The 23,152-nt window shown below is 43.7% G+C and overlaps 1 protein-coding gene across 1 annotated transcript in view; it reads left to right on the top strand.

Annotated features, from left to right (window-relative positions):
- The first annotated feature begins 2,566 nt into the window (after positions 1 to 2,566).
- The window catches only part of FOXN3 (forkhead box N3), a 359,245-nt gene continuing 338,659 nt past the window's right edge, over positions 2,567 to 23,152 (top strand). Inside the window, exon 1 of the mRNA XM_023765124.1 lies at positions 2,567 to 2,680. The gene's annotated coding sequence lies outside the window, so the exon portion shown is untranslated. The remainder of the gene's footprint in view (positions 2,681 to 23,152) is intronic.

The raw sequence follows: 23,152 nt of genomic DNA, 5'->3' as shown, positions 1-23,152 counted from the left end.
TGAATGCCACATGGATGGTGTCACTGTAAAGTAAGTAGACCAGTTTTTTTTTTTTAAGATTTTAAAATTGAATTTTAGAGAGAGGAGGGGGAGAGAGAGAGAGAGAGAGAGAGAGAGGTTGATGTGAGAGTGCACATTGCTAGGCTGCCTCCTGCATGCTCCATTCCCCCCTCCCCCCAACCGGGAATCGAACAGTCAACCTTCTGGTGCGCAGGATGATGCCCAACCAACCATGCCACACCGGCACACCGGCCAGGGCTAGACCAGTTTTCAACAAAGGAATGAAGTCGTGCATCAATCCTCCAAGTGATTCCTAAGGAAGGTCATCCATATCTTCCAGCGATGCTGCCATGCCTAGCTTCTTCCTTATGAGCTGCACAAAACAATGGAATGACTCATTTTTAAGAATAAAAATGTTTCTGTCTTTACAGCTAAATGTCACCCATCCCTCACCTGGCTGGCATTTAGGTTGGGACACATTATCAGAGAAGTTACATTTCCTTTCGGCAGAGGGGAGGCGGAGGTGGACTGCCACAAGCAGAAATGGCTGGTGACTTTCCCATGGGTGCAGGAGAGCCGGGAGGTGGCACCCCGGTAGTTACCGGGTCTAAGCAGGGACACCCTGGACATCACGAATAGGCCACCAGGTCTCTGAAACATCTGAGGTTCTAGGGTTTTCCAGGGCCTTTCTAGGAATGGCACCTAGAAAACCAAGTTCCACTTGAGAAAACGTCACTCCTCTGCATGTAAAGTGGAGTCCATGATGAGTGTCTGGTAAAGAGCAGAAAGCTGCCTAGGCGACAGGCACAGTGCTCAGCCCTAGAGTCTGAAGGTTTCTGTCTGCCGGGGTGCCCTGTGACCAGTCGCAGAATAGAAACCTGACCAGCCTGGGCCTCACCTGCCATCTTGAGCAGAGACTAAGATATTTTCAACCAGGTAAATTGCAGCCCTAATACAGGTAAAAAAAAGGATGACTACAGAAACCTCCCTGCATTTTTTGTTTTGAAAACTTCATTTTCCACAGTCGTTATGGAGAAATGATAGTTTGGAAGCTAGCGGTGCACTTGAAAAAGCAGGGATCTGTTGGAAATGTGATTTTTGGACAAGTCACTTTACCCTTCGATACCTCCACTTTCTCACTTACAAATTGGGAATTACATGTCTGTCTTATCACAAGGAATGTGATAAAGGTCACATGAGATGTATGTGCAAGTACCGTACTTTGAAGATCGACAAGTGTAACATAGTACGACTAGTCCTTTGCATGGACATAAGGCAGCAGAAAAGATGCTTTTGATGTTTAATTAATACTAGAAACCTTCCATTACATTTATTTAGCTATAATTGGGAAGGAGGAAGGCAAGAGTAATTTCAAAGGGACTTTTTCTGCTCCGAAAATAGGACTCAGAAAACACATATTTGATTTTCCTTTTGGTGTCAAACCACGTACCATTGTTATTAGCAGTTTTACAGAATCGTGACCTTCACCCTTGGAAATATCAAAGATAGACAAGAAAGCTTGCCCAGTCTTAAAGCCTTTCAAACAGGCTTTTGAAATGAAAGCGCTTTTGTTTTGAATTAAGGGCTAATAGAATTGTTCCCTTAAATGAGCACTTGCGAGTTTAAAAGTTGCCTTTCCAGGTGGGCTGCAGTGAATGAACGTGCTGAGAGGTCACTGAAAGCCCTTTTGGGGAACAGTGTGGGTTATAGGGGGTTCATGTAACACCCTTCCCACAGGTAAAAGAAATTTAGAACTTGCACTTGTCCTCACTGTACACACACTGCTTTGGGCATACATCTAGGATCATAATTTACGTTCAGTTTACGGAATTTGTAAATTTTTGCAATTGTTTTAACTTGTAATTAAGTTTTCTCTACGAGGCACACCATATGCCACCATTAATTCTTTTCTTGTTGATTTCTTAGGAGACACACGAGTGCATGCTTTGATGCAATTTTTGAGGTCTTTTGAAAATCAGATGTCTACGTGTTTAGCCATATGGGCCTTTGTTATTTAAAATAGCATATGATATAAATAAGAGAAGGCAAAAATGCAAAGGGACCTGTTAGGAAAAAAAAATAATTGGAACAACGGTTGTCAACATCGTTAGCCTTTTTTCTTTTTTAGCGTGGTATTTTTGAAACCTGTCTTTGTTGAACCCGCACTGCCTCTTACCGTCTGTGAATATACTAGTATACGATCACACGTGCACCGGGCAAACATATGGAAACCCTAGGTTTACACTAGGGCTGCAGATATGCACAGCCGCCTTCCCTGAGTCCAGCTGCAGCCAACGCTTTTCTTTCCCGTCTCACACTAGGGTTTGACAGTGAGCTCCGGCTCACCCACACGGACGGAGTTTGGTTTTGAAAGGGGCAGACAGGCGGGTGTTTCGGTTTTCGCGGGGATTCACGGCTCTCCTGAGCAGCCTGCTTGCCTTACAGGCGGGCACAGACCCGGTCCCCGGCCGGCGCGCACTAGGACCCAGCGGGGCTCCGGGCCGGGTAGGAGCCGCCGCCGACCCCGGGCGGGCGCCGGGGCTGGAGCCGGGGTTCCGGCCGCGTTGGGCTGCAGCTCCGCCGGGAGACGGCACGACCCGGCAGTGGGCCACCCGCGAGTCCATCCGCCGCAGCCCCCCAATGCAGCCGCGAGAAGCCGCGGGGGGGCCGGCGATCGAAGGTAACGACAATGGGGCTCATTTCCTGCCGCCTGCTCTTCTGCTCGGGTTCAGCATTGTCACGAGCAGCCCTCGCTGCTCAGGCTGCTGCATTTGGGGGCACCCTTTGATTTTTTTAAGGTGTCCGCCCCGTATTTCCACCTGGCTTGGTTGATGGATAGCACGCAGCCCATGGGGGAGCGATCCAGGGATGGCAAGTTGCATATTTTCATTAGTTTTGTCTCAAAAGTAAGTTCATTTTTAAAAAAAAGTTTCTCAGGAATTTGTGGCTAGTCGTTTTTTAAAGAAATTTTTCTTAAAATAATAGACAAATGGATCATTTTAAAAATTCAAGTAATTGGTGTAATTCTGTTAATTACTTCCTCGGGCTTTACTTTTGTGGGCTCCCCGGGCGCTACTTTTATTTTCAAGGAACCGCCGAGGTGAATGTGGAGTTGGGCTCGGGCAGTTTCCAGCATTGCTGTCGCAACTGTGTTGCCATCAATTATACACAGTCTCCAATCTGTGGGCAGTCCCAGCTCTTCTCCGAGGCTGTAACTGGTTACGCTGCTGTGACACCTCCGGATGGAGAGTTTCCTTGGAGGGCAGTCAGACTGTTTCTCCTTTTGGAGAAACATTGTTTTGAGGAGAAAACCATGATGCCTGGCGGGGGAGGCTGGAGAGACTATGTCTCAGGCTTTGTGTGTACTCCCGGGATGACATTTGGGGAAGGGTGCACACGTTCTTCCTGGGCAGCTTCTAATGGTGAGGATTGTTCATTGATTTCCTGGATTAGTTTCCCTGGTTGGGAACGCGGAGCCCCTCTGTCACAGGATGTGCTTAAGGTGACGAGTTCCCCAGCAGTTGGGACACATGATTGCCAGTGTAAAATGTGCCTCCTCTGCAAGGACTGGGCTGCCGGGAGCTCCCGCGTGGAGCTGTGGTGGGCAGGGTGCGACTGGCTCCTTGAGGTAAGAGGGCATCGTTTCCCGAGCTGAGGAAGAGAGCCTGTGTTGTGCCTTTTGTTCCCTGTTTCTCATTGATCGCCAGCTCTGCCTTCCGGAGGGGAGTGCAGCCCGGAGAGTGCAGAGCTGGGGAGCCTGCACCGATGACTAGGGCTCACTTGAACTCTCACACTGATTGGTTGCGGGAGACCCAGACTTGGGAAAACAGCCACCCCCAAACCTTCTTTTACAACCTACAACCACCCTGTAAATTCAGATGAGCCTCCTTGTGCACAGATTTCTGCCAAGTCTGTGCCGTTTGCTCGAGGTGCCTTTAAGTTGAATTTTTTTTGCCTTTATTTCTATGCAGATTAAAGTAGGCCATTTTGGTGGCAAATTTCTTTGCAGATGTCAGCGACTAGCCTACATGTAGAGACGTATCACTTTACAGTCCCTTCTAGATGGTTTTTTCTTCTCAGGAGTTGTAGAATGCTAAGTTATTCAACTTAGGATAATTTTTCCTACGCATTGTTTTAAATCTGAATATTGAAATAGCACCATCCGCGGATGGATGCTTAACTGTATCTTGACTTTGGTAATGTGTCTGTGCACTGGCATGGAGCAGGCACTAAGTTTCCGTCCACAACAGTGAAACATAAAGGCAATGAAGAGCAAACAGGCAAAATCGGCTTGCACACTATTATAAGGAATTGTGACATCTGGTTTGAGGAGAATGCATTTCAAGTTCAAGAAAAAAAGGTCACTCTTTACCTTCTAAGAATATGGGTTAGTAAATACCGTGGAATATTATATCCACAAGAGGAAAAATATAAGGCCGGTGCGGATATCTCCATTTGAGCCTTAAACCACCTCAATTAAAGGAGCAGCGTCCCATAAGTTGTTAAATGTATAAACACTTTTCTGATTGGCTTAAAAATTTAGACACAGGAAGTGGATGGTATCTAATAACTGTGAGTGGAGACATGGTTGTCATGGAAACTGAGAAGAGTACCCCCCCCTCCATACATACACTCCCATAACCACCACTTAAAAAAAAAATCCTGCATGTCATCACAGATGCCTGGAGAACATGTTGGCCTCTGTAAGCTTTCCCACAGCATCTGTTGAAACCTGAGACTGTGCCTGTCAAATCAAGGTCATTTTACAACAACAATCAAAAATGCAGTCTCCTAGATTTCATAACTATTTTATTGAAAATATGTGAGGGGGGGGAAAAACCTGAAAGCAAGGATGAACACACGTGCTTACTTGGCATTTTGCTGCTTCTGAGTTATGCAAGGAAAGGCCAGGAAGGTATTGGAGCGCTTAATTGTGACATCAAATTGATTTGTCTGTCTCCTGCTAGAACCAAACTCTTTTTAGAGCTGTGAAGACTAGTAACATACCTGTGGAGGAAGAGTCGCCTGGGGGACGTGTAATGAAGACCTTCCGTTCGCAAGAGGGTTCGGAGTTGAACTCTCACAATTGAATTCCAAGAACCTGGGCATTTTGGAACCGGGCCCCAAGGCTGCCTACTGCAGGGGTAAATGGAGACCATGCCTGGGGCTTTGGGAAAGACAAGGAAGGTGTTTTCAATGCAGGAAGGGGAAACCGAAATTGAAATAAGAATGGTTTCAAAACTGAAACTATGATTATTTGGTGAACTTAGAAAAGTTTCCTGTTCTTTTGTGAATAGAGAAGAATGCTTTAGTTCTTAGGGTAATTGAGAGGTGCTCCCAAATCAAGGTTGTAAATATTTTCAATGTCTTGGTTGGTACTGGTTGCAGTGAGGGGAGTAAAGAAAAGTTTGGAGACACTCCTTCCCCCCCATTTCACTTTGCTAAGTGACAGATACCAAAGAGGCCCTCTCCAGAATGTTGACTTTGGGGCTGAACACTGAACCTTCTAAATATAGAGCCAACGCGTTTCCTGTATTCCTCTCATCTTTCCAGTGGTAGCCTTCACATGTTAAGTTCTGTGTCTTCATTCAGTAATAGCTTCCAATCATGATGATTTAGAGCCTTGTATTGCTTTATCTTAATTGAAAATGGCCAGTTTTAAATCGCATTTCATTAACACTGATCTTTTTAAAAAGCAGCAAATTTGCTTTGTTTTCATCAACTAATTGCATTGGGGGAGAGAGAAGGTGGAGAGGACCCTAACATTGCTGGGGTGATTTAGGTATATTTCATGATCCCATGTTGTCCTATAGTTAATGGATTTGGTGAAAAGGTTAAGTTTCATGGCACAACTGTTCTCTTTGAGCAAAGGATTTCCTGTAGGGAGCTTTCTTATCTGTGACTGTGTTCATTGGCAGGAAACTTGTCAGTTGCTTGTTTTTACAAACAGAAGGAAATGAATGGGATTTGTTGGTTTCTAGAATCTCCCTTCATTCTCCATGGTCTGTCAGACAGTTTGCTCAGAACACTTCATTTCTAAAGGGACTTTGCGGAGCTCCATTAAGTTCCTTCAAACCTTTGGCGTGTCTGTTTACTTATTTATTTACTTTGGGACCAGAAAAACTGATCATTATGCTACCATGTACAACGTCTTTTACCAATACAAGTTAACAAGATACTCAAGTTCCAACTCATTTTCAGTTGTCAGACGCACGCATATGCATGGTAGCAGGCATTTTTTGATAGCGATGCCCAATTTCTAATAATTTGTCTGGAATACCAACCACATTGCCAGTCTTGATTTTGGGTTAACCTGGAGAGGTGAAGGGAGAGAGGCAGCTTCATTCTCTTTGAGTGTAAGGGGGAAAAATGCATAAAGACTACCTGTCAGGTATATGCCTTCTTTTCTGATGACAAAAACTTGATGTTGGGGGAGGGTTGGAAATTGGGGGTCGGGGTGGGGTTTTGCGTCCGTATAAGGAAACAAATCTTAACTTTGAAAAGATTTATTGTGCCACAGTCTGGCTTATTTTTGGATTTTGTAAATATAAATATATTTGTTTTAATTCATATATGTTTCAAATTTTAGAAGTAGGGTGAGCTTCTCTAAAGGCAAAAAGGACATAACCTCCATCTGAAGGGGCAGCCTGGGGAGGGCGTTAGGAGCACCTGAGAGAGAGAACCATTTGTCGTTGCTATGGTGTTTACACCCTTTTGAAGGCATCGTTTTTTTATTGATATTTAGCACCAAATGAAATCTGATGTGAGACTCTAATGTATGAGTGGAATGAAAACAGTTTCTTTGAGGGAACCAAGAGCCTGCTTTCACCCCCTGTGCCTGGGACATACCCTAGGACTGCTTTGGACACAAGTCAAAAAGCTTTTAAAGTGCCCAAAATATCCTCTAAAGAAGGCCGGAGGGAGTGGCTTGCAGAGTCCTGGAACATCTTAGCTGCAGAGAGAACTTTTGTCTTGACAATTTAAGAGGGTGCTTGTTTTCCGAGTGAGCAGGAAAATGGTATGCAATACAATGTGTTAAAATAAGCCAGCAGGTAGATAGTGAAAGATTGGACCGGACAGAAGCATGAAAAAAGCCCTGGTCTAGTCTATAAGTAGGGAAGGACAAAGAATGTCTTATGGGGTTAAGTACAAACCAGGGCCTCCTTTCCTTACAAGTCGCAGAAACATAGCACGGAGGTGTTCGAGATCCGTTGATTATGATTGTACTCAAATGCACGGATCTATTCTCTTACCACCTCAGGATATGTTATATCCCTGTTATCCTATCTGTCAGTGAAAGTTATTTCATATTAAATGTCATTCATGAAAGTTTGCCAAACCATATAATCTGCCTGGCAGACTCACTGGTGTTTTGAGTGTTGAGTAAAATGATAACACACAGTTGTTATTTGCATATTGTCAAATACTAGAGGCCCGGTGCTTGGATTTGTGCACCGGTGGGGTCCCTTGGCCTGGTCTGCAGGGATCAGGCCGAAACTGGCTCTCCGACATCTCTCGAGGGTCCCGGGTTGCGAGAGGGCAGTTCTCGGGTGACGCACCCCAGAATTGGGCTCCCTTCTCTCTGGATCTGGGGTGCGGGTGAAGCAGATTTGGGGCCGACAGTGCCCCAGCAGCAACCTAACCCACGGCCAGTTCTGTGAGGAATCGGGCTCCCTCCTTCCTCCTCTCTGGGTCCGGGGTGCTGATGAAGCAGATTTGGAGCTGATAGTGCCCCAGCAGCAATCTAACCCACATCCGATTCAGTAAGGAATTGGACTCCCTCCTCTACTGGTCAGAGCATCTGCCCCCTGGTGGTCATTGTGTGCCATAGCTACCAAGCAAACGGTCGAACAGTCAGATGGTTGCTTAGGCTTTTATATATACAGATATTCAAATGATCTCCTCTACTAGTATTATGAGATTGACTAAAATGGCAGTATTGGGATTGGGCTTGGTCCTCCTATTTTACATCCCAGAAATTACAAGTATTAAGATTTCTAGGGGTGGCAGACAGAGGAATCCCCTCTACTTCCACTCTTGATTTAAAAAAATATATTTTTTTATTGATTTCAGAGGGGAAAGGAGAGGGAGAGAGAAACATCAACGATGAGAGAGAATCATTGATCGACTGCCTCCTGCACGCTTCACTCTAGGGATCCAGCCCACAACTCAGGCATGTGCCTGGACCCGGGAATTGAACCATGACCTCCTGGTTCATGGGTGGGATGCGCAACCATTGAGCCACGCACCGTTATGGAGGTGAGGAGAAGTCCGCAGAGGTGGCAGGCAAACTGGAATAGCATTGTGCTTCTCGTGCCAACCTCCCTGCATTGTTTCCTGGAATCTGTGCAGTTGAGGCGTTTGTAGGAGAAAATACAGACCCTTCACTCCATTCTCCTGTTATTTCCACTGCCTTTGCCTTGTTTCTGTTACCTGCGTGGGGTTAGAGATGGTGATTAAAATAAGCAATGACCCAGGAGGTCTTCCAAAAACTTGTGCGGGGACTTTTTCTTTTTTTTAAAGAAAATCTTTCCTCTGCAAAGATGAAACTAATACAAGCACAAAATAGTTGCTTGTGGTAGTGGATGAAAATGATTGTGATTAACTTTTATTTGTTGAATTGTGTTGAATAAGGTTTTCCTGTTTAGGCTGTTGGAAGCTATCTTATTCCTCCTCCCACCTGAAATAGAAAACCAACAGAGCTGTCCCAAGGTATATTCATGATAATAGACCCGTGGTTCTTCTTGAGTGAGCGTTTATAGTCTGATGTTCTTAGGGACTTTTGTTTTGGAACTCATGCATTCCAGTTACCGGGACATTGCTGAAGTTGCCGATTCTTGCAGGATTCCAGATGTTTTACGGAGTTATTTTCTGGTACCTTCACAGATGTTATTTTCTTAAGATTCCGATAGTAACAAGTCCTACTTGGAGAAGGGATTTTAGTATATTATACAAGGTTAGATGTTAGATAACCTCAGATATTTCTCCGCACTCTGAGATTTTCTGATTAGGTGAACTTAACTTTTTTTGCAGCCTTTAAAATGAAAACAGTGACCGCTTAATGACTAGTGAATACATGCCCAAATTAGGACAGTCATATTAGGACTAGATTGAGTATTTAGAATGGTCTCTTGAAACAGAAATAAATTACTCTGGGTAAGTTTGGCAATGTTGGGTGATCTAGAAAAATCACATCACACTGGTAAGGGGCTTTCCTGTGTCTGGTGCTGCTCCTACATTATTTCAATTGATTCTTATAATAACCTAGTATTAATATACCACCACTACTAAGTAATGATAATATACATTAGTATCCCATTTTACAGATGAAAAACGGAGGCAACTATGTTCTCAGAGCCACACTCTTTGGTTCCAAGTAGTTCTCACTCTGACTCCAAATCCCAGGCATTTTCCACCCTACTAACTCTCATAGCCATTCCTCTGTTTCTGTTCCGGGGTCCATGACTCCCCCTTCCAAGCTAAAAATGGAATCTCCTCCTGGGAAAAATGGCAGTGTTGGGTGGGGAAAATTTGTTGTGATTCTGGTAAGAAATAGGATTATGCTTCTCGTCATTATGTGTTCCCATCTGACCATTAGTGATGGGAGGGACTTTTTAGTTCCCTCATTAGTGATTATCTCCCTTAAATCATCTTCATCTTCTGCATTTCCCTTCCTCTACCTCTGAGCACATTCACCTGTTTGGTCAGTGAAAGGCCCTTACCACAGAGGGATCTGACTTTCCTGAGTTGCCCAGATATTACTTGTAGTTTTTCTGTTGGTGGCTTCCACAGAAACGGGTTTCCTTCACCACATTCAGTGTTATACTTCGTATGAACTGCCCAACAATACAATGACATCTCTTTTATTTCTTTCTGAATAAAAAAATGGGCTTAGTTTGTCAGATTAGCAGGATACCCAGTATCCCCTCCTTGGGTCTCCCTTACTCCTAAATCAGTGGTGGGGAATGTTCAGCCCACGGGCCTCATATCATTTGGTCTGGCCCTGCCAAGGCATTAGGGATGAGTTAATCAGATGTTTGACCAAATAGAACAGACTAATTTTTAAGCTGATACTTTTGTATGGCCCGTGAATGATGTTATAAATATCCAAATGGCCCTTGGCAGGAAAATGGTTCCCCAAATGGATTTATACAGTCCCAGTGGAGCAGGTCAGTTTGACTTCCTCATCTAAGCAGGGAGCTCTGCTATTGTGCTCGAGTGGGGGACCCACTGTGCCTAGAATACATGTGTTCAGTTGGAACTGCAGTGGGAACAGGGTAGACATTTTTGATGAAGCCGGTGCTAGCACTTTCTCATTCTCTTAAAGACTTCAGGTGAGAATGGTCAGAATCTGATGGAACTAACTCATATTTCACATACATGCTGTCACAGATTTCACATGCATGCAATCATTTTAAAGAGTTGATCTAGGGACGTGCCAAAGATACATCTTCACATTAGGGGAGACAAACCATCCAGCCACTCATTTAGTGAACAGTTTTGAGCACCTGTGGCATACTAGGAGCTGTGCTCTGTGAACTCATTCCGTGAACAGTTATTGAGCACCTACGGCATACTAGGAGCTGTGCTCTGTGAACTTATTCCATGAACAGTTATAGAGCACCTGTGGCATACTAGGAGCTGTGCTCTGTGAATGGGACATAAGGGTGAAGAGATCACTCCCAGACATCCTATCTGCTCCTTAGCTCTGATTGCCTTCTTAGACTGTATATATCGTTCTTTTAAAAATATTTTTATTGTTGACACTATTACAGATTTCCCCATTTCCCCCTAAATATCCTTCTTTTGAAGTTCACATTCTAAGCTGATATAGAGGGAGGGAAGTCACTCCTTCCCTGAGCTCCTCCCTGAGTGTGCGCCTCTTGTTTTTGTTTATAAACTGACCTTGTGAGGTCTCCAGGGCAGGTAGTTTACTTGGGAGACAATCCCAGGAAGACACCAGTAGGGGGCATCTGTGGGAGATGAGAAAGAGGCAGCCAGTTCCCACTGTGCAGGGGAGCTCGGGCCGTCCTGCAGCTGGCTGAGAGCTTGTGTCCAACAGACCACATGCCGCTTTCAGTCACCGGCTGATGGCTGCTCTCAGGGGGCCTGGATTCCCAGCACTCAAGGGTGGTGGGCGAGTTGGCAGAGGGGGCTTTGGTTCTCAGGGGCTTGTTGATGCTGTGGGTTGCCGTTGAAGGCCGGGCGGGTGTGCACGAAGATAGGAAGGCCTCATAGGCACGTCAGGGCCTCAGCATCTCCTACCATCAGTCTCTGCTCTTCAGCTCCCCCCACAGTCTCAGAACTGTAAACGTGTTAGGAGAAAAATTGTTTTTACTGGTCCTCCAAACTTCACAATGAAGGAAGATCCTGGGACAGTGGTTTTTCAGTCTGAAAAATGGGAATTAGAGAAATTGATGTAAGTTCAGAGTCTAAACATTCAGGCAGAAGTTTTCGAGGGGGGCATTCATTTCGTTCTGTTTGTTTTCCTTTGTTTCAACCATTGTCCTTGTTTCCCAGGTTGGAAAACTTGGGCACCCACTTGTTTTGCGTTTCACCATAACCTAAGACTCAGTAATGTGGAAATCCCGAAGGGATTATTGCGAAGGCTAATCAGAAAGCCCCTGAAAGGCACTTGGCACAGAGCCGGGCACGTAGTTACAGCTTATATTGTTTTCAGCTGCTTTTGTATGCTGTTGTTGTCATGCCTCTATTTGGGACTTATGTTAGCTCCCTGTTGCTCACCTTACCAAGTCTGTCCTCCTCTGTCTAACATTCAAGACCTTCCCTAATCTGGCCCTACCCATTAGTGCTCAGGGAATGCCCCCAGAGCTGGTCAGGATTTATTTGTCTCTGCGTCTCTGAACTGGCCTCGCTCCTTCCAGCTCCTGCCTTTGTTCATCTCATCCCCTGACCACAGCCTTCGTCTTCCTCTCTTCACGAATTGTGGAGTCACCTGTTTCAGCCACTCTGCAACTCCCTGTACAGGGAATATGCAATTTGTTCATTTTGTCTCCAGCAGATCTTCTTCCCCAGCAAACACCCATTGGTTATCAGGGAAAAGAATCATCACTTTTGATCCCATCCATTTTAAAACTTAGTTTGATAATCCAAACAGTTGCTTAAGATAATTGTGTCTTGGGAAAACGATGTCCATTCCTTCCTTCATGGTGTCCTCTTATTTGCCTGTGGTGGCGTGTGTGGGAAGGGGTGGCGAGCACACATCTTCCTTTTACTCCTTATGGAGGATGAGCAAACTCAGGCTCCTTAGGTCGGCTAGCCTCTGCTCTCAGGAGCTACTAGTAGGTCTCTGGCCCATTGGTACTGCTTATTGTATACAGCAGGTTCTTGGATAACACCATTTTGTTCAAAGTCGTTTTGTTGTAACATGATAACATATTTAATGTTGATGAGATGCCCTAGGAACTTAACTCTTGTTTATATCAATTAGCCTATGGTAAACAGGGTTTTGTTACAACATTTTCCCCTTAAAGTCACAGAACCTATTGATATTGAAGACTTACTGTACCAGCAGTTGAAGGCTGTGGCTCCTATATCACATAGTCTAGTCTAGTGGTTTTCAAAGACCCACAGTAAGATACACAGACGTTGTCATGAGATTCTAGTAAGCACATAGGATATATGTAGACATGGACAGGCCATACTAAGTTTTTACTAAGTAACATGTAAAAACGGAAACATAACTTTCACAATATATTATTATTATTGCTACACTGGGAAGCACTTTGATCTCTTCTATTCTATTATTTTTTAATCCCTACCCGAGGATATGTTTATTGATTTGAGAGAGAGGGAGAGATAAAGAGGGAGAGAAATATCTACGTGAGAGAGAAACATCAATTGGTTGTCTCCCATAAGTGCCCTGACCAGGGATTAAACCCACAACCTAGGTATGTGCCCTGACTGGGAATCGAATCTTTGACCTTTCGAATCATTGTCCCTGTGTATGGGACGATGCTCCAACCAGCTGAGACCCCCACTCCACAATTAAGGCCCCGCATGTTAGACATTCTCATTGTAAAATAGAAATGTTTATTCAGATTTACCCACATATTTACTACTTTATTGCCTTAAAATACCTTCCCATATCCCTACTCCTCAGATTACTTTTCTTCTTAGATTTCATTTAGTGAGTATCAATTGAGGGAAAACGATTTTGGTTATTGTTTGGTGGAAATTTTTATTTTTTCTATTTTCTTAAAATATAGTTTTGCTAGGTATAAAAATATTCTTGCTAGGTATAAGATTCTACTTATTTTCTCTCAGCACATTAAAGATGTTCCACTGTTTTCTGGCTTCTGCTGCTGAGAAACCAATGTTAAGTCTAATTGTTACTTGACACTGAAGGTATTCTTTTTTCAAGATTCTTCATGGCTGCTTTTTGTCTTTGGTATATTGTAAATTGTCTAGATATGAATTTCTTTTTTATTTTTTAATTCTCACCAAGGATATGTTTTTATTGATTTTTGTAGAGAGGAAGAAGAGAAATAGAGATAGAGAGCTAGAGAAACATTGATGTGAGAGAGAAACATCAACCGCTTGCCTCCTGTACACCCCCAACTGGGGATAGAACCAGCAACTTAGGTATGTGCTCTGACTGGGAATCAAACCTGTGATCTCACCCTGGCCCGGTTTTGCTCAGTGGTGAGAGTGTGGGCCAATGGACCAAAGGGTCGTGGGTTCGGTTCCCAGTCATGGGCATGTACCTTAGTTGTAAGTTTGATATCTCGGCCTAGGTCAGGGTGTGTGTGGGAGGCAACCAATCAATGTGACTCTCTCACATTGATGTGACCTTTTTGTGTACAGGGCAGTGCTCCCACCAAGCCACACATCCAGGGCATGAATTTCTTTATTATTATTATTTTTTGCCTTGGGATGTGTGTGTGTATGTGTGTGTGATTTTGTGGATTGCTTTTTTCACTACTTTTGGAAAATTCTCAGAATTTGTCCCTGCTCTGTACACTTCTCTTTTACTTTTGAATTTCAGATGAGGTATATGTTAGATTTTAGTTCTCTTTTTTTATGTTTTAATCTCATTTTCATGTTTTCTGTCTCTATATCTTTATGTGCTATAGTCTAGGTAATTTTTTTGTCTTCTTCATTTCCTGTATCTACTCTGTTTAATCCTGTTTGCAATTTATCTATTTATTTATTGTTAATCCTCACCCGAGGATATTTTTTCCATTGACATTTAGAGAGAGTAGAAGGGAGGGAGGGAGGGAAGGCGCAGATAGAGAGAGGTAGACAGACAGAGAGAGAGAGAGAAACATTGATGTTCGAGATTGATTAGTTGCCTCCTGTACGTACCCAGACTGGGGATTGAACCTGCAACCTGGGTATGTGCCCTGACTAGAAATTGAAACTGCCACCTTTTGGTGTATAGAACAGTGCTCCATCCAACCAACGGAACCACACCAGCCAGGGCACAATGTTTCATTTTTAATTTATGTTGCTGTTGAGCTTAGTAAATGAGAATGACATATGGAACTGAGTTAAATTGTTGGCATCATGGTTTGTTTTCTTTTCATTGAGTGGTTTTCTTTCTCGACTACACTGTGTTGTGGATGGGAAAAATCCCATAATAGATTACTAACGTCTTAGTAGCTAATCTATTATCCACCTGCTCGGATGCAAACACAGTACATGTGGAAAATTACTTTATATGCCGATAAAGCCCGTGTTTTGGAAAAATGTTGTGCTGTTTATATACAAAACATTGTTTTGAATCAAGCCATCTAAAATATGCAGATGAATCACAGGGAGTTGTATCTTGGATAGGATCATCAAAATTCCAGAAATGGTCAGGCTACAAAGTACAAGATGTGGTGAGTCTATATTTAGGTATCGACCATGTTTTGTTTGCGCATCTCCTTGGGCTTAGCTCTGGCATTGGTCAGAGAATAGCTCTCCAGCCCGAGGCTTTCACTCTAGATCAGCATTTTCCAACCTCTTTCATCTCAGGGCACACATAGACTAATTACTAAAATTCTGTGGCGCACCAAAACGCTTTTTGCTGATCTAACAAAAATAGGTATAATTTTGATTCATTCACAGGGGACAGCTACTGTGTGTTGGCTGTTGTCATTTTTTATTTTTAATCCTCACCCGGGAACATTTTTCCATTGATTTTGAGAGAGAGGGAAAGACAGAGAGAAACATCAATGTGAGAGAAACACATCGATTGATTGCCTCCTGCATGAGCCCCAACCAGGGCTGGGGCCGGGAAGGAGCCTGCAACTGAGGTATGTGCCCTTGACCAGAATCGAACCCGGGACCCTTCGGTCAACAGACTGACGCTCTATCTACTGAGCCAAACTAGCTAGGACTGTCATTTTTCAATATGACAATCTAAGGGAAAAGAGGTCAGTGCCCTCTATTTAGTCGGGGATTGCATGTTTTGGGAATTCTTGTGCTGGTTGAAAATTGCCGCTCCAGATGACGACTCAGGTGGCCAGTCTAGCTCCTCAAGAGCCAAGACAGACAAGCTCTCCACTTGTTACGTTGTTTCCTTCATGGAACAGGGCATAGGACTTCTGACAGATGAGAGTAGGGTACAGCATTTCTAATAAAATAGATCAAGTTCAGGAGGAACAGGACACAGTGCTCTTTTTGGAAATTATGTTAACTTTCTTCTCAACATGAAGGCGTCTCTCTTATCTTTTAAGAAACATTTTTCTCTTGTTTAGAAACGTTTCCAAAGCTACTCTTTTGGAGGTACCAAGTCTCAGCCTAGGACTTTAATGAGATACAGAGTCCAGGAACTAGCAGGTTGCGTGGAAGAGTTAACTCCCTCTATCGATACAGTGAGCTACTGAATGGTTTCTTCCCCCATTGAGCCAGGGCTCATTCTACCCTCAATGCCAAATATTCAGTCACCACAAGGGGAAGAGACAAGACTTCCATGTTCTTGATGTGGCCAATGTGATTTTGAAGTTAATTTGTATTTTTTAAGCAAAGTATTCCCTGCATTATTATTGGGGAGACCATATATCCTGACTTGTGATAGTTTTGGTTTATGCCCACTGCTCCACTGTTGTTATTCACAGCGAGTGCCTCCTTTCATTTTTCAAAAGTGTCCTGGTGTGTATGATTGTCGTCACCGCGCTTACAATGGTAGTCAATGTGTCTATCAAGAGTAGATCAGCTTTGTTCAGACAAACTGTTGCTGAGAAAAGCTGCATACAGTGAAAATGAAAATAAAACGTCAGTTTGGAAGCATTGGAGAGGCATCAAGGCAATGAGGAGTTGCAGAACCAAGATTTGAGAGGAGGAAAGCCCTAACTGGAGAGCCTGGCTTCTGGATCTTATACTTGAGATAACTGTCAATTCTGAAAGTGGTGGCTAAGAAACTTAGCAGAAGTTTCAACAAACTCATGGTATTGGCAGCATGGTAATTGTATTCAGGACCTGCCAAAAAGCAGAAGCCCTAATAAACAACTGAGACTTCCATTTGGAACCCTAAGTCAAGATGAACCAGAAATAGAAAAATTCTCAGAGGGACTGAAGCCAAAAATCAAATATTTTCAGATTAGTGTCCCCAGCTGAAGTGCCTGCCAAAAGCCAAAGTAAAAAGCCTCTTGGGAGAAAAACACATCTTGTTATCACTAGAGGTTTTCACGTACTATATCTGTCACCCAATGAAAATGACGAGAGATGAGTAAAAACAAAGAAAAATATTGACAAATGAGATACACCTTATAAGGATTCAGATGGTGGATTTAATCATATATGGTCTCTAAAATAACTGTGATGAATATATTCAAAGAATTAAAAGATACGATTTAAAAAGTTGCCATAGAACTGAAAATTATAAGTAAGAACTAGGTTGGAAAAATACAGATTAACTTTTTAGGGTGATGGAAATTATCTAAGACTGCACAATTGAATTAATATACTGAAACCATTGAGTGTATTTATAGTAGGTGAATTTTATGGTGTGGAAATTATACTTTAATAAAGCTATGAGTTAAATGGAGTAGATGCAGTTGAAGAGTTAATGAACTAGAACATAGGACAGAAGAAAATACCCAAAATAAAGCATGGAGAGGCAAAATAATAGAAAATAAATACAGGATTTTGAAAGACATGTAAAATATGGTGGAAACTCTTAATATAAATGTCATGAGTTTCAGTAGGAGAGGAGAAAAATGGAACAGAAAAAATAATTGGGAAAAATGGCTGAGAATTTTCAAAAACTAACAAATGACCAAAGCCACAGAATTAAGAAGTCCTAGGACACCAAGCAGGTCAATACAAAGAAACTTCACCTATAAACAGGATAGGAAGTTTTCTGAAAACAAAAACGAAGAGAAAAGCTGAAAAGCAGTCAAGCCTGGAGGAGTGGGTATGTTTGGCCTTCAAAGGAGCAACAATAAGATTGACAACTTACTCTTCAACTCAAATAACAGATGTCCGAAGGAGATGGAACAATATCTTCAAATTGCTAAAAGAAAACAACTGTTAACTATGAATTCTATCTCTGCCTAAAAGATTCCTCAAAAATGAAGAAAGGTAAACACTTTTTATTATCATGAGCAGATTTGTACTAAAGGAAATACTTAAGGGCATCATTTGGACAGAAGGAAAAGTATTCCAGATCAAAACTCAGAGATGTTGGAAGGCATGAAGATCAATAGAAATAATAATTATATAGTTAAATATAAATAAATATTGACTATAAAATAATTATCTCCTATGGAGTTTAAAATATATAGGGAATAAAGTATATGTTCAAACTGGAACTTAATCTGGAGAGATTAATGAAGTGAAATTGTTCTAAAGTCCTTAAATTGTCTAGGAACTAATAAACTAATTTGTATTAGCTATTAATAAGTCAATGATGCATGTTTTAAACTCTGGGATATATATATAGTTTTTTAATCCTCACCAGAGGCTATGTTCTCCATTCATTTAGAGAGGAGTGAGGGAGAGATGGAAGGAGGGAGGGAAGTAGGGAGAGAGAGAAAGAGAGATTAAGGAACTCATTTCCAGCCCAGCCGGTGTGGTTCCGTGGTTGAGCATCCCATCTATGAACCAGAAGGTCACAGTTCGATTCCCAGTCAGGGCACATGCCCTTAGTCCCGAGTGTGGGGCGTGCGGGAGGCAGCTGATCAAGGATTCTCTCTCATCATTGCTGTTTCTATCCCTCTTCCTCTCTCTGAAATCAATTTAAAAAACATTTAAAAACAAACAGACAACTGGAAGTTAAAACAAACAAACAGACAACTGGAAGTTTGTACTTCTTAATCCTTTCGCTTTTCTGCCCATCCCTCTGGCAACCATCAGTTTGTTCTGTATATCTATGTTTTGTTTGTTTCTGTTTTTTTTTTATTTGTTTGTGATATGCTTTTTAAAAAGAGCATTCTGGCTACTATGTGGAGAACGGAAGCAGACAGACCAGTTGAACCGTATGACAGTGTGGGAGAGAAGGGGCTTGGCTAGAGTGGTGAAGTGGAGTGGTGGGAATAGAAGGATTTAGGTTGTATTTTGGAAGTAAAGCTGATGTATAGAAAGTGCAGGGTGAGGGGGAAAGGAGCAACGGAGAATTATTTTAGGATTTCAGAAGGCAGTGTCATTTCCTGAGATTGGAAAGACGTGGAGCGGGGAGGTGGCGATCAGGAGCCGTGTTTGGAGAGCCTGGCTGAAATGCCTGTTGGGATGTCAGGAGGCAGCTGGGTTGTTTACATCTAGAGTTGGGGGTGAGTGAGGAGTCATTGGCACGGAGGTGGTGTCTACAGGTGTCAGTGGGTAAGATTATTCAGACAGAGAGGGCAGAGAAGAGGGCCCAAGTGAGAGCCCTGAGCACTGAAATATAGAGGCTGGACCAAGAAAACATGCCTGGGAAAAATCACTGAGAAGGAGATTTCATTGAAGTTAAAGGAGATATGGGCATGTGGTGTCACAGAAGCCAAAAGAATCTCATTGATCAGCTAACTATGGCCCCACAGTACACACTCAGGGAGAGTCAGTTTTCCCGTAATGTAAACAGTATCGTTCATTGATTGTAGGTCTTTTAAGGGATGTAATTTTACTTTTTGTCCCAGCAGAGATTTAATTGCAATGGCATTTTTTTGCCTGTTTCATAATGTCTTTCAAGGCTGAAATACGGGGCCCTGAGAGTCCTGGGCTGGTCACTCCACCAGCCTGCAGATCCTCCAAGTAAAGATTTCTCTTTTTCTGCCCTAAGTTCACATGATTTAATTTGTCTGAGTAACCTGCTGCTGTCATAGGTTTTCGTAGAGTCCTGACATCTAACAGAGTAATTAATGCTTTAGGCTTTTAGGACCTGTTTCAGGTTTTTATTAATCACCATTGTGATTGCACATATGAATTATGAAGGAGTTATTTTTGGTAGTTGGATTTCCTCCTCAGAAAGATTTCCATATTTGTTCGTTGTGAACTGATTGCCCCGAGAAGAATGAAAATGGAGACTGTTCCATGGGTCCTCTGCAGACATTTCAAATTACCCAGGGTGAGGCTTAGCTCATAGTAAACAGAAGTGTGAGCTGTTCCAGGCTGATAGTGAAGTGCTTTCTCTGTAAGTTAGAGATGCTCTAGCACTGCCCCGAATATGTGGATTTTGTGAACTGTTTGAAGAGGTGCGAGCATCAGAAGGAATTTGTAGGTTGTCTATGATTCCTGCCATCGGAGGAATCCCACCTAGGACCTTCATGGTTGGTGTGCTGTTGTTTTGGGAGTTTTCCAGGAGACGGAGGTATCCAAGTAACTGGGAAGAAATAATTTCTTCTAGTTTTTTAAAATATACAGTTTTATTGATTTCAGAGAGGAAGGGAGAGGGAGAGAGAGACAGAAACATCAATGATGAAAGAGAACCATTGATCGGCTGCCTCCTGCAAACCCCGCACTGGGGATCGAGCCCTCAAACCCAGGCATGTGCCCTGACCGGGAATCGAACCTTGATCTCCTGGTTCACAGGTCGATGCTCAGCCACTGAGCCACACAGGCCGGGCTGTTCCTTCTAATTTTATTTAGGGAAACCATCATGGATTTTCAAAATTTTGAGATCAGTATAGGAAGAAGGAATGGGATGGGTGGTATCTAGTCCTTAAAATTCAATCTCAAGTGTGAAAACTAAAACACTGACTGTTTTCTGTGAAACTCCTCCCGTTAAGGCATCCGCTCACCCCAGATATTGGCAGGTTCTCTGCATAATTGTGACTGTTGTACCTGCAGGTGGGTCCTGCTCGCCACTTCCCTTGGCCTGGGGGGAAATGTAGATTTCCGCTGTATTATAGGACCTTTTACTCCGTGCCTTTTACTTTGACAAGAGACTTGCTGCTTTACTGGGAGCAGGGCTCTTTGCGATGATTAGAGTGATTTTCCGTGATTCTGCCCGTACTTGGGGAAGATTTTGGAGACTACAAATAAAAGACAAAGTGGTTATATCAGTGTATGGATGGAGGCAGCCGCTCTGCTAGTATGCAGTGCCTTGCCTGTTGAGTGAAAATACCTGTTATTGCTCTCACTGCCATTTTTACTCTTCCTAAGTGGCCAGTTGGGGATGAGGGGTGGGGGAAGGAGCTGGGTTGGGCGGGAGGAAGTCCATTTGCAAAGTCAATCGCGGAAGTGTTCAGGCAGAGCAGCAGACATCGGATCTGCATTCTGTATAGATAAAGGGAGGATTTGATACCCAGCAGATGGGCCGCCCCGCTAATGCTAGGGAAGCTTGCTATGGCAGACTATGCACTTCTAATCTGATGGTATTTTCATCTTAATGTACTTGCAACCTGCTTTTTTTTTTTTTTTTTTTTTTTTTTTTTTTGGTAGGTAACAGCATTTCTGACAAAGGTGATAAATTCGCTAAAGCTTAACATTCAGACTCTTTCCTCATTTGAGTGTTATGTAATTATATATATATATATATAGGCTCAAAGGTCCCAGTCTTAACAAATTCCCTTCACAGGAGTACCGTTTGAGAGCCCATTCTCTCATTAATTTTATTTGACATTTATGTCAACATTACATTCCTAGCCTAAAAGGAGAAATCACATGTGTACGCAGGGGTGTATTTTAGAGTGGAGTATTTAGTTTGGCAGTGAAAGGCAGCCAGCTAAGTCTGCTAAAGCGAAATTTTCTAAATTAGTTGATAGAAAGTGGTCTTAAAGCACGAAATCCAAATTGTACTACAAAGTGCTAAATGCTGGCACACATGGCCGTTTTGATATTTGTAACATTTTTTTTTCCTCCAGGGCTCCCAGAGTTAACTTAAAATGGTGTCTGGAAATTTAACTTGGGAGCCATCAGAGGCGAACGAAAGGGACCAAGGATGGGTCGCTGTGGTGTCAGGAGTGGCAGTCACTAATGTGAGACCTGGTGCAAAAGTCAGCCCTGATCCCTCTCCCGCTTGCACTGACTTCAGAGCCAGGAGTTGATCGGTTACGCACGCAGTGTCCGGTTGGTTCTCAGTTCTGCTGAATGAAGAGTTTCACGAAGCTGCCTTGGTAGTGGGAGGGCAGTTGGGAGCCCCTTCCGAGCATCGTGAACTGCATTACTTCTCTGACCGGTTGATCACGTGGCCAAGGGATTGCTTAGCGCTTCCAAAAGGAGACAGAGCGGGGTCTGGGGTCATTAGCCCTGAGCAGGGAACAACTGTGAGAGAACATTGCTGTCCCCTGAGCTCGGTGTCTAGGTTGAATTTTGAATCGGTGGGCGCCACCAGAGAGAAAAGGAGCTGCCCCTGAGCAGGATCCAAGGGCCTGAACGTGGCAGTTTTGGTTCCGGAATGCTGACTGTCACATATTTTGTGGTTTCTGTGTTCTCGAGCTGTGCTTTGTGCTTGGCTATAAGGATGAATTGCAGACTGGGATTTTTTTTTTTTTTCTTCAGAGAGCTCATGAGCATTAGAGAAGACCGGCCTTTGGCATTCCAGCATTCACCCTTCCCCACCATGGCCTCCCAGCTCTGCCAGGGCATGATCCCAAACAGACATTCCAGTCCCCTCCATGCTGTCTTCATGGTGACTCTGAAGGGTCAAATGGTTGGTGACCAGCAGGCCTGCAAGCCTGTCCAGACGGCAAGGTCCCTCCACGGTCCCCACTAGAGGGATTTTAACTGGGACCCTCTGGAGTCTCGATCTCCTGGGGTCCCCTGGGTGGGCGGCCACTGCATGTCTCTGAGAGTTAGGAGTGTTACCAGGGAAGAGGAGGCGGAGGACGCTTGTAGTTTACGAAGGAGAAACTTTGCTCCTGGGTTGGCGTCGTCATCAGCATCAGCTTAGACAACTTTGCTCTCCGCACCTCAGTTTGGCTTTGAGGATGTTGTGATTTCCTTACTTGTCTCCTCTGTGTAAGCTCTGGCTGGCCTTGCGAGGTGCATTTGTGCACAGAATAATCTCTGGTGGTGGTGGTGATGGCGGTGGTGGTGTATGTGTGGGAGGGGGTGTTTTATATCAGAGTGCTGGTATCCTTTCAGCCCCCTTAAAGGCGCTACAGGTAGAACTAAGAAATTCATAGTTTTCTGGCTGTCAGGGCAGTTCTGGATTTCAGAGGGAAGGGATTTTGAGAGTGGGAGAGGCCCTGAAGGTCTGGGCCATCTTTGCACATAAAGATAAGCCCAGCGAGGTTCTGAGAGCCAGGTTTCCCGACAGTTGCCCAGCCTTCTTTTCTCCTTGTAGCTCTGCCCCTGGGATGATCGGAGAGTCTTCCCATTGTAACTCCCGTGCAAGGGGGTAGGAATGCCTTTGCTGAGAGCTGATAAGAGTCACGTTCCAGCACCCTAGAATGGAAGGGATCTTCAGTACTGTGGAGTCACACCCGGGGCCAGAGGCCCAGGATGGCAGAGCTGGGACTGCAGCTAGGTCCCTCCAGCCCCGAGTTCATTATCCCCTCGAGGCTTTCTGGTAGAAGGTGATTACAGGGCACTTTATGGGGTTTTTTTTCTTTCTTTCTTTCTTTCTTTCTTTTCTCTCTCTCTCTCTCTCTCTCTCTCTCTCTCTCTCTCTCCCCCCCCCCCCCCCCAAACATAAAATAATTCGGGGGTTTTTTTCCTTCCTGGGGAGCCATAAAAACATAAAAAGGAGGGTGTTTGGAAGGAGTTATTCTTGTGTTTTTTGGGGGGGGGGGCTCATTTTTCATTTTGGGGGGTATGTTACAACCCCACAAAAAAAAAAAAA

The sequence above is a fragment of the Myotis lucifugus genome, unplaced genomic scaffold (assembly GCF_000147115.1).
Source record: "Myotis lucifugus unplaced genomic scaffold, Myoluc2.0 scaffold_377, whole genome shotgun sequence".
Lineage (NCBI taxonomy): Eukaryota > Metazoa > Chordata > Mammalia > Chiroptera > Vespertilionidae > Myotis > Myotis lucifugus.
Note: the sequence above shows the minus strand (reverse complement) of the source record. Positions and strands in the feature narration are given on the sequence as shown.